We start from the raw sequence: 14,396 nt of genomic DNA, 5'->3' as shown, positions 1-14,396 counted from the left end.
AAGGAAAAAAAAATAAACAAAAATGACCATAATCGAACCAATCAACGAAGAATGGCATAAGAGAAGGCCACGAAGAAATTATTGTACTCGTATCCCAAAGGTGACGGCGGCTATTGGCCCGTTCTTGGGAGTTGAGGAGTGCCAGAAGGATCTCGATTCACCTCGAATCAAGGAATCGGCTCGAGTCGACTTCCCATTGTGCGGCTGGGCACGAAAACATCTGTAATCCGTTTAGCCGTGCAAATTTCCCATTGACGCGGCCCTACCCCTCCTGTCAAAAATCCACGCCACGGGTTTCTGCCATCGCACCCCCTCCGACCGCCGTCAACGAATGCATAATAGCCGTAGAAACTGTCGTGTCTGCTGGAAAAGCGGATTTTCCAGGAAACTCGCGGCTCAAAACGCGCGTTTTCCCATCTTGCCCATGCAACCTCGATGAAACTTCCAATTTGAACAACCATCTGACCCTTACAACACATACTGTCGAGTTAACATATTCCTTAAGGTGTAATATAAAATTTGCTAAGAGGGGAATCTACTCTTTCTAATATTAAAAGGAATTTTTAATTTTTTATTCAAGAAGAAATAAGTTTACAGCCTTTTGTAACACAAACAACCCACCCCCTTGCCTAACATTCCCAGTCTTCGTTAAACTAAAACACAAACGACAGTCTAATCTCGAACAACCACAAAATCCAACAAAGATGGACCAATCGAAATTTCCCTCAAAAGAATTTCAACCAACGGCCAGAAAACGCGGACCAGCCACTTTTTCCGTCGAAGAAGTCCATTGTTAGCTCGAAAGACGGTTAGGCAAATTTTCAATGAAATTTTTTTTCCGACATCCACCCCTCGTGGAATCCACGAGGTTAGGGGTGAAGTTACAGAGACGGACCAGCGATAAAAAAAATTCGAACGTTGCCGGACGCTGGGCAGGGCCCGTACGAGGACAAAGGGGTCCGAATCGAGGCTCGACGCACCAGGGGTGGAAAATAAGGAGCGGAGGGTGAAGAGAAAAAAACGACAACGTACCATGTGGCGCGTGGAAGGAAGCTGCGTGGATTTTTTTACCTCGAAAGGTGGACCAGAACAAAAAAAAAAACATATCGCAAGGGGAGGGGAACCCGGAAGGGGGACTTCATCCCCTGGATTTCCGAGTTTCCGAAAAATCCATAAATTTCTTGGCGCAAAAAACGGCGCAGGCTGCGCGCGTGCCCGTTGATTTTTCGTCGCGACGAACGTTCGCACGCGTCTCCGATCGGTGCCCCCCTTGCTTTTTATCGGGTTTTTTCGGTGGAAAAATTTCCTAGTTAGCCGGGAGGGGGAGCGGGGTGCGCGACCGCGAGACAAAAGGGGTGGCGTGTGCCACGAGGCTGCGAAAAAAGCCTGCGATAGTTGGAATTTTGTGAAAACCGCACGCGCGCGTGTCATGGATTCCTTTGGAACCGGCCTCGGGCGATTTTTTGTTGGTTAGGGGGGGTTTAATTGATTATTTTGTCGGGTACGACTTAATCTAGGTAATTTATACCGCACGTTTTTACGAAGGGAGTGGAAAGATGCATTTTGAGGTTGTTGCATTATTATTTAGATAGCGATACAACACAGATTCGTCAAGTTTGAAAATTTAAAGAATCTTAAACCTTACATGCCTGAAATTTTATTCGAACAAATACACTAGAAAATCTCCAATAAATGTCACGATCGAATTCAACGAACAGACGAACCGTCTCTAGCTCTCCACACAGTTTCACGCAATGTAAACACGTGTGACGCGTCGGTGGAAGGATAACTCGTATTACATCACCGGAAAATGATTCCAGAGGCGAAAGGCAATCAGGGCCAAATGGTGAAGCCTGGGAAATAGTTCCCACAGACGCGCGTCTCGCCCCTTCCATGCATCGTTCGTGTTTGATAAGGGCCTACTGGACTTTTTTGTGAAACAAAATCTGACCAGATGTCGGCGGGGCCCCTTCGAGGAGGCCAGGTAAAAAAATACCTTTGGGAGCGGAGCCCGTCGAAGCGCTTCTGATTCGTGTGGGAGGCTGGCTCGGTTCGTCATTAGCTCGCTAAATCAATCCTGGCAGCCTCGGGCCGGATCATTTTTATAGGAAAGCCCCTTCTGGACTGGCCAACGGGTTCAGACTGCGCCACCAGGTATATTAGGTCACTCGCAGACGTCCGGGAGCCTTCGTTTGATCGCTCCAATTTTAATTAAGTAAGAAAAACGAGTCGTACAATTTGGAGTTTTCGTTGCGAGAATCATTTGCAGTAATTCGAGAAGAAAAAGTGATTTTTTTCGGGATTTTCAAACAATTTAAGAACGAATGAAAATGAATTACATGGGTTATATACGCATCTATACTTATGTTTTTGCGACCGAATTTCAACCACGTCACCTCTATCTCAAGGTGAGTGACTGAGTTTTATTTATAAGTGTGCGAAGTCGTACAACTTGACATGACACCTCATACGCTATTCTTACATTTGTTCCTTCTTTTCATTCGTTTAATTCTCACTTTACTCGCCCTATGTATAGCTCGGATACCTCGGGTTTGGTAAACCCGTACTGTAGCTCCAATCGAAACATAGCTACAGTCCCTGAGGATCTATTTCAACAACATACACGAAGAGCTTAGTTTTCTCCAAAAACCTATTTATAATCAAATATCGCCATCAACGCTTCGAGATTCAACCAAGTCCAACACTACCGAACCCTGTCACTCCTCGTTCTCGCCCGAGAGTCGCCTTCCGATTGCAAAGGGCTAAACCACCTCAAACGAAGCTTCCAGTTGTTAAGTAGATCCCATATCCAGCGCTCGTCAGTCTTCTTGAAAGAACAATCTAAAGCTCAACTGAAATTACAAGCGCTCGCGAGTAAAAAACTGAAAGAACGCGAGAGGGGCTGCGCAACTTTCCGCGAAGGGAAAGAATTCAATTTCAACTTAATGCCTTCATGAACAGCATCTTCGGGGAAGTTTAATTAAAGTCGCGCACGGTGGAAAGTGAAGATCAAAAAGCGAAACCCGGAGGGTATCAAGTGCCCGGGCAAAGAAAGCGGAAGAAAGAACTCGAGTGTAGGAACGGGGAGAGGATCTCGATCTTGATTTAACTCTGTTACACGTTCAAGTAGCTACAAGCCATGTTCAACCGGCGATGTTTTCGCGAGTCAAGCTATCCCGACGACTCGAGGAAATTAAATCGTCGACTAGAGCGGTCTGAAATGGATCTAATGGTCCATCGATGAAATCAAATCGGGGATTTGAGTGGTTTATGAGATATCCTGGATGGAGTGTTAAGTCCTTAGACGTGGCAGGATAACTCTAAATTAGTTATAGATAAGACTCGACTTGGGGAAAGTACCAGTGAGAGGAGAACTAATGCCAAATTAACTAGGATGTCGTCCAGTCACCATCGACCTCCACAGAATCCCGATATTCAATGCCCCAATTATTCACATACCCCAAAGACTAAGACATCTAGAACACGATTATCTTCGTCAATTCACACCCAAAATATCACTAATTCCATTGGATACTGAAACCAACGGTTACACCAATCTCCCGCGTGTTCGACTCTCCGCGATCGAGCGTCAGTAAAATCCTTGAAATAAAACGAATATCTAGAAACACCCGAGGGCAACTCTTCTCTGTTCCAGAAAATCCCTGACCCAGGCCAAAGTCGGCTGATAACGCCAGGCGAGAAAAGCTGACCCACAAAGGCGCGAAAGACCGTCGCTAACGAACGAAGGACGGTCGGAGGAACGAGGAACGCGGAGCGAGGACGAGAGAGGAGGAGAAGCCGGAACAAGAGACAATAGGGCGAGATGCATGTTCAACATGTAGGAAGACATCGTTGCTCCTTCCAGACGCAGGGACAGGTGGCAGACTGGGCCCCGTGGCCCAGAAAGAGAGGGATCCGGTTCCCGTACGGTGGGACGAGGAGGGCGCGCGAGAGGGCATGGGAACCTGACTTTCGGGGGCAGCATCCCTAGGAAGTGAGCAAAGGGCCCCCCCCCCCTCTCTATCGTCCCGCGGCCCTCCATCCCCCTTGACCGGGGAGAGAAAATGAGAAATAGAGGGGCCCGCCCGATAGAAATGAGGCCCGACCGCCGCGCACTTAAACACACATCGGTTTCGGGGCTTTTCTGTTTCGGGAGGGATCACGGAGACTCGGACGATAGGAGTTTAAATAAGCCACTGGGTCGTCTCGACTCTGCTTGTCGAAGACCTGGAGGATGATCTGTTGGACGCTGATTGGATGAGGAGGTGCGAAGTGGGATCAGATTGCGGTTGCTCGGGATGGGTCTGTTTCTGGGGAACTGGGTCAGTGATGCTGGTTCCTCCAGAGCTATGGCAAGTTGTACTGGCTGGTTATTAATTTAAATGGATGGGATCTTCGAAGAATAGTCTGAATGAGTGCTGGATCTTTGAAGAATACTCTTTGAGATTCTACACCGAGTCTTCTGTTTCTTGAAAACAATGCTTCCAGTAGACATACTATTGGTTTGGCGAGTAGTTGCAAGTATGAATAGATTAGTCTACGCTCTTTCGTCTGACATAAAGTAGCAGCTGATGAAGCTTTTGTGTCATGGCAATATTTTACGTGCATCTACTAATTTAAATAATAACTTCATCGAACACCTTTAAAAGTCACCTCGTATCTATAGAAACAAAAAATCCTGAAATCAGCAAAAAAATTCAAGATCCATCGTTGATTAGCAGCGCCTACATTACCGAGGACAAACATAACCGATAGAAACTGCGAAGGGCAGCAACGCAAATGCGCTCGTGTCACATTAATCTCGAATTTTGTTCCACGAACGTCGCCGCGTTTTAATAAATCTACCCGCGGTCATTAAAATCTTTTACGATCCCGTCTTACTCTGGTCCTTTTCCCCCCTCCCCAAAGCTGGTCGATATTTTGTATTCGAGAAAGACTAATTACAACTAGTTCTCGGTAATAATTAACGTAAACCCGCGGTCGTAAACTCAAATGGACCAGAGCGGCTCCCCTAATTAATTCCGCAGCGTCGTCCCGAGCCGCGGAAAGGAGCTTCATTAAGGACTGGTGAATTTTAGCGCGAGTGGCTCTCAAAGACCACGTGGAAACGTGTGCCTGGGACGCATCAGTGTCCTGCGACAGGACCCAGAAGTGATCTATGGCGACCTCGGTACCCTTCCATAAGAACACTTCGTGATTTCCTCTGATTAAGCAATTAACTACCGCGATAGGCCCATCGAAGTCGTTGTACTTAAGGTGTACGCGTTTAACCATGGTGCTAGTTTAGATTTTTGGGAAAGATAAGTGCATTTGTGTTCTCGGTTGTGGGATTTCAAAGGGTTAAAGTTACAATTATAAAGAGAGAAGAATCTCGCTTCAAAAAATTCAGAGAAAAAAAAAGCAACTTCCTGTCGAAGGATTTCAAAGGAATTCTCTACACCAAAAGGGCTGTCTTTAACACCCTGTAAACACCTACTATTTTGACAAGTCCCACGATCTTGGCTCACAAAAGAAGAAACCAAAGATCCGTAATCTCGTCGAGATAGAAATCGATCTACAGGTCTTAAGTGTCTCGTTCACCGATACGGAGTGAAAGAAAATCCTCCCCCCCAAAAAAAACGAGAAAAAAACTCGACGATACGCTATCGTACAAGGGGCCCGAAGGGTCTGTTCCCTGGTTCGACTTATCAGAAATCGATTCCCGAATGGAATTACGAGATCAGCCGTTCGATATTTCCTGCTTCTGAACGTTAAGCCTTTCCGGGGCCTCTAAGAAGGGAGGGGGGAAGAAGGGGGCCTTATGGGGCCGTAGAGAGGAAGGAGCACGTCGACGTGCAAGCCAACCACGGCTGGCGATAAAGTACGGCGGATAATTAATTTTATAGCTACTCAATTTCCGAGGGAATCGGCTACTGGGGGCCGCAGGGCCCACTTTCGTTAGTCGCGGCTACAAAAAAGCAGATAAAGGCCCCTGCATGCGGCTAGAAGTGAAAGAGTAAGGCTTGGTGAGTGGGGGAAGGAAATGCGACCGGAGAGGGGGAAAACATAGAAATAGAAGATGGAAGAGACACGTTGGGTCATTTCATAGGGCGATCACAAAGCTTTCGATCACAAAATTACAAAAAAAATTCTATTAACCTGAAGAGCTTTAGTGTGTCGACAGTAAAATAACTCTTAAAAACGAAAGGGGTTTCATATCTCGACAGTAAAAAAATATGCAGAAAGGGAAGTAAGGAAAACTCATCTCCAATTGAAGATTTTATGTACACTACTATTCACGAAGATGGAAAATACTGCAACATTCGAAATGATCGAACATTCTGCGTTCTATAAACGTATTATATTAGCCTCTTCAGGAGTACTAGCACCATTCGTAAGCAAAGTTTATCGTACATAAAAATAAGCTTTGAAATAATAATGTTATACATGCGCAACCTATAAATATTCATACGCCTATAGAAAAATTGATTCGTTACTCGCGAATAAAAAGTCGATAAAATTCTATTGACGTATGTATCGTTTATATTTTATTTTTACGTTAGCAAACGAAGAAGAACAGAGATAATGCCACGAACAACTTATAGCAACAACGAAGAAATGAACAAAATTCGAAAGATAAATTATTGTAAGAACCATCTGAAAAGTTGAAACAGAGCTTTCCCTTAACTGCTGCTCTTGGAAGGAGAAACAAAACGGCAGCAAGTTAACATAAATAAAGAGGATCGTTAGATAAGCAGGGAGGAAAATAAAAAAAATGGAGGAACGGTATGCATATGCCCGAGAAAAAGACTGTCTCGAGAGGGGAGAGAATATTCAGTTCGTGATGAGGCCCAGCCACAGATTTACGATCGGCAGCCTCTGCGAGCACCACTTCTTATTTATTCTCTTTCCTTTCCCTCTCCCCCCCCTGGCCCCGTTTACGCGGCTACCGAACCTGCAGCCGTTTCTTCCTTCTGTTCTTTTCTTTGCCACTTGTTCACCCGGTACATTAAGGCTTCGCAGTCCTGACCCATGCGAAAACCGCCACGCGACTCGACATTTTTTATTCATCGAGAGCAGCCCACGAATTTTCCTCTTTCAGGTTCAATTCTTTGGACGACAAACCATACTTCAGAATTTAGTAACATCGGTTGCAGTCATTGGTTGGCAGCGAGCTATTTATTAATTTCGTTTCTAGGGATGGCTGAAGCCAACTTTGCTCGACTCTGAAAACTAGACTTCTAAATATATCTAATCTCTAAATCGTAAAAATAGTACACTAAAAATAACCGCATACGTTATAAGATTCCACGTGCCAGTAATTCACGGATCCCAATTTGTTGGCGCCATTTTCTCACCCCCAGAGCCTTTTCCCTAAAACGCTCAAAGAAGAAAAGACCAGGCACGCGACGAGCAGTTCCATTTGACACGCGACAGACTTTCCATTTTTTTTCCCAACAGGAAACAGAACCGCGAGCTTCGAAAAAAGTCCCAGGACCGGGAATAAAACATCGAGCAAAAAAGACTAGACGAGTCACAAGCGTAGGGGAAATCTGGTAGTAGAGTCGCGCGTGTCCTAAGTCATGTCACGTTTACGTTTCAAATCTATTTTTTACTAAATGACATGGTTTCCATAGGTCTCCGTAAGTGTATAGTAACAATTTCAATGTCATGGTCAAAATCATTTTGTAGAAGAAAATTCTATATTTAGAATATTTAGAAAGACATTCGGGAACATTGAATTTTCATTTAGTGATCAACCACATGTCCTCTCCAAGTACGGATTTTCACACCTGCTTATTATAACTAATACGTAACATGGCGAGAGAAGCAGATTGGGTCGGGTCGGAACTGACCAGGTCCAAAATTGCCAATATCCAACTCGCGGCATTTCGTTGAGGAAGGGAGGCATCAGGCATCCGTCGGCAAAAAGTTATCCGTCAAACGAGAGGAACAAGGGCAAGCGTGTCCGTGGAGTGCAACTACTTTCGTCACAGATCGTGGCCGATGACGAAACGCAGGAGCGAACAGGTGAAAGAGGAGAGGCAACGAGGCCCCCAGGTAAAAAGAGGAAGGTGAATCGAGTCAACTAGTTACGCTCGAACGGGCGATACGTGTACCCCGTTCGAGGAACAGGCGCGGTTCCGACCAGAGAAAGAGGCCCATGTTGGAGGGAGACTTTAATCGTCTTTCCAGCCATCACGTGATCATCCGGCCCATAGGTAATTGCAAGTAAATTCGAATTGTCACGCATTATCACGGTAGCCTCGAGTTGTCTGAACCGGAGAATCTCGGCCAGTGGCTCTCAGTCAGGAGGCTGCTTCGAGGGGATGACACTCGAACGTCTTAAAATAGGCTCGAGAAGGGGGAAGTGTTCCTTCCCCGCAGGAAGTCGGTTTTTGTTTTGACCCTGGGGGGATTTATTAGACAGCCCGCGTGGGAATGGATTCGAGTGTTTAAAATGGGAATTCGCCGTGACATTTAAGTCGGTAAGTGGAGTAAGTGCACCTTTTTTGGGGGAGGGGACATGGATGCATCGAGTGTGTCCGGATTCTTCGGGGAGGAGCTGAGAGATTCTCGAGTTTGATGGATGTTGGGTGGCTCGAAATTGGGCTGACGTTTGTTTCCGTGATGAATGAATCGCGAGTGGCTTGTGGGTAAGAAAATGATAAAAAGTGGTGTTGGTACAGTGATGACTTTATTAAGTGCGCTGTGTAATGGCACTGGGGTTTTAATGCCTGGAGGTACAGGTGGAGGTTGGTTTTAAAACTAATAACGAGGCTACTTCGCGAAACTGGAATCATCAAGGGTCCTATTTGTTCACCTAATATTAAGGTTCTTTTTGAAGCAGGAATGAACGGAGGTTTTGTTTATGAATTTCATCACAAAGTTGCTTCATGAAAGAAAGATCGTTCGATGAGTTAATGTGAAATTTAACTTCAATTTAACTTCGTTATAGAAACATCATCAAATTCATGGTTTTAAATATCTAACGTTAAATTTCACATGACGTCAAAATTGTCGAAGAACCTGTTTTAACCTCAAACATACTTTACAAAATCACCCCCTTGCTTTTAAATCTAATCTGAAAGATTCTCTCCAACCCAACCTAAAAGTAGCTTCATAAAACAAAACTCATTCACTGTCTCCCGAACACAGGTTAAAGACGACCCGTGACACACCTGGTTCCTTCGCCTCGGGCCCCGAGGGGCCTCAAAGTCCCTAATTAGCGATCAGAAATAGCCGGTAGCAACGGATGAGCTAGAAACCACTCTGGTTCGCGGTGAACGGTCATTCGCGAGGACTTGTCATCGTCTGGCGTCTATTAAAAAAATCCTGTTTCCTCGTAGAAAATCACGGGCCCGTCGTGTAATCTTGGGCCCGAGATCGTCTCTTTCCGCTCTAGCTGGATCCCAGCCGTGGCGAGTGCGTTCACACCGAATCGAGAAAGCTATCGTGCTCCTCGATCCTCGGCCCATTCAGAGAAGAGAAAGAAAGCTTTTCTGGCAAGACGCACGAAACGGACGGACGGACAGACGGTTACATAACTCCGACGGTGGGGCCCAACGGGGCCGAGAAGAGGGAGCCATTGTGCCCTGGCGATGTACATAAGGGGCATACAGGGGGCAGATCGGACTTAGAAATTTAGTACGTGGAGGTAAATGGGGTATCATGTTCAGTCTAAGGCTTAAGGACTTTTGTTTGGCGTGGGAGGCTCGCTGCTGCACTGCCCGCTGGGCCCCACCTGACCTTCCCATCTCCGACGGGTGGGGAGGGACCTCAACCTGACCCATTCATTCGGCAGCTTTTCGTTTTCGTTCGATTTCGTGTTTCGTTGCTCGGACCAGCGCCTGGCTTGATCGAATTTCGCGCTGCAGCGGGCCGCAGGAGGGCCCATTTCCCTCCGGATAACGATGGAAAATACCGATGTCTAGATAATAATACGAGTACTACGTTTAACCTCTATTTATGTTTCATTTAGAAAAAAAACATCTCGAAGATGATTACCTAATTAATTGGAAGATATCCGAATAAGGCTCATCTGTAATGTAGGTTGTGGAAATAAAATTGTACGTAACTGCAAGGGAAGTAGAATGTTTAATCGAACCTGATTTCTCACTTTTCTGTTTGGAAGACTTCAAAAAGAAGTCTCGTCGCCAAAAATACTATTTAAACCGATGATCGTAACAAGGATCAACTTAAAATGCAGAAGTCAGCACACTTCGGCGTCGAATTTCCAGGAAGAAGGAAATCCCTTGTCATAGGGCCCTCTTGTATAACAAAAGAGACCCAAAGGATTGCCTGGCAGACAGAGCTCCCCATCTTCGTGCGACACGCCTCACGGCAGAGACTCGATTAAAATTAGATCTAAACCGATGTTTTTGAGACGGTCGGGCCCACGTTCTGGGTCCCTTTTCGAGCCGACGTTCCGCCGGCCACTTTCTTCTCTCTCTCTCCGTCCCCCTTTTCGTGAAGGGGGCTCCGAGGGGGATAAAAAAGAATCGAGTGGAAAAAATGACGGGCCTCTCGCTACCGTGGTGCGTGATCAGGTGAGGCTCCCATTCCGTTTCGCTGATGTACCCTCACACGTCGAGGAGAATCTGTAATTCCTTTGTGTGGCTGCGTCATCAATTGGCGCTACCAATTGTGTATTTTTATGTTGAAAATCTCCTTCACTTTTTCTTACGTTACTTTATAGTTATTTAACAGCGTAGTGTATGTACATATCAGGGGCTTATATATTTTCTCTTTTTAATCAATACGAAAAGAAGAGTACTGGATTTACACGAAAGAAGTATTACAATTAAAATTAATTTCGAAACAATTATCTTCGCGGAAAATAAGACTTCAGGTCCACAATCACATTTCACCTGTTACAAAAACAAAAAAAAAAACATATACAACGTTTGTATATGTCCGTATGTGGATTCTGTTATAACGATTGCATCTAAATGGCTGAATATTATTTAAATATTCGAATTCCAATTTAATGAAGTAGATTTTCATTAAGTTGCCAATGAACGTGTCACGCGTTGTGGAAGAGCTACTTTCCACTGAATCTGAACCGAGTTCGGAATGCCTCGTCGTAATCCAGCGATTCGCAGGAAACGATCGAAATAAGAAAGTGTCTCGAGGACACGCCCGGTTCGATCTGGATCATCTGGCGGCGAAATCATCGCGACTTCCATCCACTGCGTTTAAATCGGCGAACGTGTCGGAATAAATTGCCCACGGGACGGCGTACTCGCTACTGGTTGGCCGATACACGTGTAACTAGGCAGAAGCACACGCGAACGAGGCTGATAAAAAGAGACACTGTTGCGAGAAATATGCAGTCGCGGCCGGCCGACTAGCACTCCGATCGAGGATACGAATAGAACGTGATATTACGTAGAGCAAAGAAATGCAGGCGGTACGCGCGACGCCGAAGAGACGTGTGTAATTTGAAAAAAATTACGCTATTTCAATCGCGTTGGAAAAGTTTGAATACTCTACCTACTGCGCGGGTGGGCGCAGAGAATTCCTCGCGAAGATGGAGCTATTGGAAAGGTAAAAGTAATGCGTTCGACCCTATTTTCTGTCAATTTTCCTGCTATTGAAAGATTCTTTATTTTCAAAGATTTTTATTTTATTTCTTTATTAATCCTCAAGAAACACCCTGAAATTTTAACCCTTCCTATAGATAGTAATCCTCGTTAACATCAACCACCCCTCGAAAAAGTCAAGCATCGCCTGTGACACAGCCCTCGATCCGACCTAGCTTTCATAAATCCAAAGAAACGCGTTATCGCGACGGAAAACTCGGCTCGAGGGGGTCATCGAGAGAAGAGGGCACTAATCGACTCGGCTGTCACTTCGCAACACTGTAATCTCTCTGGTCGCGGTTCCCCTTTGGCCGTCGTCCTTCCAGAAGCGGAGTACGCTCGGCGGCGAGGCGAGGAACGAGAAGAAATAAGGAGAGACGGTGGAAAAAGGAAGGGTAAAAAAGTGGCTGGCTGGTGAATGAAGCTATGCACCTCCGTGCCCGGGGGGGCCCGGATTTCAAGTCCGGGGGCTAGTGTACCGTGACGAGCACAGCATCCTGCCTCATCCTCCAGCTCCCACCGTTCTTCGTCTCCTCGTCCTTCTTCCGCAAGGCTCGTCTCTCTTCGACGATCGAAACGTTCTTCGCCGCTGGCTTCGTCTTTTGGCTTTCACGACGCTACTCTCGGTATCGCTGCTCTTCTAGGTCTTCCGTTCTGTTTGGTGAATTCTTGTAATTCTCCAGACGACGTTTCAGCTTCTTCCGGTGACGCGCGCTCCTCTCGCCTTCGTCATTAATCTGCTGGCGAATTTATTGCGGGGCTTTGCGAGTTGTGACCTTGTTGACACTCGCTTTTGGGATTTCAGTTCCGAGGGACCACTTTCCTTTCTTCTGTGGACCTTCCGGCTCTTGAGTACTACATAGTTCAATCTTGAGGCAGTATCCATTGCTGCTTGATCTATCTCACAGAGGAACTTTCGAAACCAATGCACGCATCATCAAGTGGATAAAATATTATCATCTAATACATCATCAACCTGAGGCACCCAAAGAAAATAAACCAATTTCTATTACTTCTAACACGTTCCTTAACAAGACTATTCTACCCGGAACAAAAACCACCCAATCACTATCCGAAGAACGCCATACTGAATAGACTAGGTATTACACGTGGGGGCCTGACGTCGATTGATGATTCCCTCCGAAGAGTCACTAATTCAATTTGCTTATCGGGACGACAGTTTGCGAGATTCTAAAGATCAATATGACCGATAAGAAGAAATCATCCCCGAGGATTCTTCTCGTTCTTCCGTCGTTTCTCATTCATCGACCTCTCGATTCATGTTCCACGAGGCAGCAGCCTTGGCGGTGCTGCTCCTGGTCGCTTGGTGCCTTTTCCGCTACCATCGTTCGCTTTTTGCCTTCCTTTTCGATCAACTCTTGGTCCCTTTCCTTCTGCTCCCTTTTCCTTCCACCGAGAGCCATCATCATCGCTCTCTCGGAGTCGGATCGATCGATCGATCGAATCGGGGCCCTTGAAACCGAACCGCGCCCCGCCGGAAAACCGCAACGCGGATCTAGTTAACTGCGCCGCGGAAATTATTCGCGGAATAATATCGCCAGCTCGGTTGGCATTGGTTCTCCATCGAAATGGCCCAGGTGAACGCGCCAGTCCGCGCTAAACAATAGTGTTTCTGACGTTACAGTCGAGAACAAACTTATTTTTAACAATAAGTTGACGAATGACTCGAACGTGACGAATAAAAAATCGCTCCTGATGACGCCCTCCTAGGTAGAGATTATTACAGCCGTGATTGATGGTTCCCTGATAAGTTTAGAGTTCTAATTACAATCTTCGAGTGATATTCGAGGTACACCCGTTATTAGAAGATGCTGCTCTCCCTAGGACGAGAAAACACCCGTTACGCCCGGTGTATAACGTATCTGATAAAATTTTCCACCTTTCATCGAATGCCTCGGCAATGGCGATCGTTAAAGGCAACATTCAGTTCTCGTTATCGAGAAAAATCTTTCCTTCAGCGAATTCAACGTAATTTCGCGCGCTCGACGCTCTTCATTCCGCTCCGCGCAGGAATATAATTATCACGTTTATGCTTCGTGTCGTAAACACGATCAGAAAATTGTTAATGTCGCAACGGAGAGATTAGATACTTGTTTCTTCTCGGTTGCTCCGCGCTACCATTACTATTCTACAGTTTCGACGCGAGAGCATGATGCCATCTACCGTCGTTCGTGCTTGTAAATAGGCTGCTGATGTTTACGCAGATTTACTAATTATTACAGACTGTGTAGACACGAACAAAGAAGTAAAAATTCACTGAAAATTGAATAAGAAATGGAAAGGACGTTCTATATTGAAAATATTATAATTTCGAAAAAAAACGAAAGGCAATAGCTCTCGATTTAATCGAGCTCTCGATGCCAGTGATCGCGTCGCGCTAGCTCGAAGCCACTGTGACGGAAAAAGGAAAATCGCGAGCGTTCGGGCGGGGTCGGCGGAGGAAAGAAAAGGCGGAGAAGGCCGCCGCGGATTCCTTTCGACGATAGTTAATAATTAGCGTTACGACGAACGGCGTGGCGGTGTGTCGGTCGACGTTCGTTACGTATTATTTTACAGCCGGACGATGATTCTTATTGTAATTAAGCGGCAGCGGGCCCCCGGCCACCGGGAATCGTAAATTTCGAGTTTATGGAGACAGACGGGAGCAGCGTGGTAATATTAATTGCGCATCGGCCGTAATGGCCGGCCTCCGACGCCATTGTTTTGCCCGCTGGAAAGTTGGATTCGAGGAGGAAACGAATCTCCTTCGAGAGATCCAGGGATCGCCAGGATTCGTTTCTTCAGCGTTCGCGCCTGCTTGCTTTACCGACG

General features: G+C 46.0%; 1 protein-coding gene across 3 annotated transcripts in view; it reads right to left on the bottom strand.

Annotated features, from left to right (window-relative positions):
- Positions 1-14,396, bottom strand: part of LOC128881448 (zinc finger protein rotund-like) — a 181,813-nt gene that overhangs the window by 48,799 nt on the left and 118,618 nt on the right. The window lies entirely within an intron of this gene.

Source organism: Hylaeus volcanicus, chromosome 8, assembly GCF_026283585.1.
Source record: "Hylaeus volcanicus isolate JK05 chromosome 8, UHH_iyHylVolc1.0_haploid, whole genome shotgun sequence".
In the NCBI taxonomy this organism is placed as follows: domain Eukaryota; kingdom Metazoa; phylum Arthropoda; class Insecta; order Hymenoptera; family Colletidae; genus Hylaeus; species Hylaeus volcanicus.
Note: the sequence above shows the minus strand (reverse complement) of the source record. Positions and strands in the feature narration are given on the sequence as shown.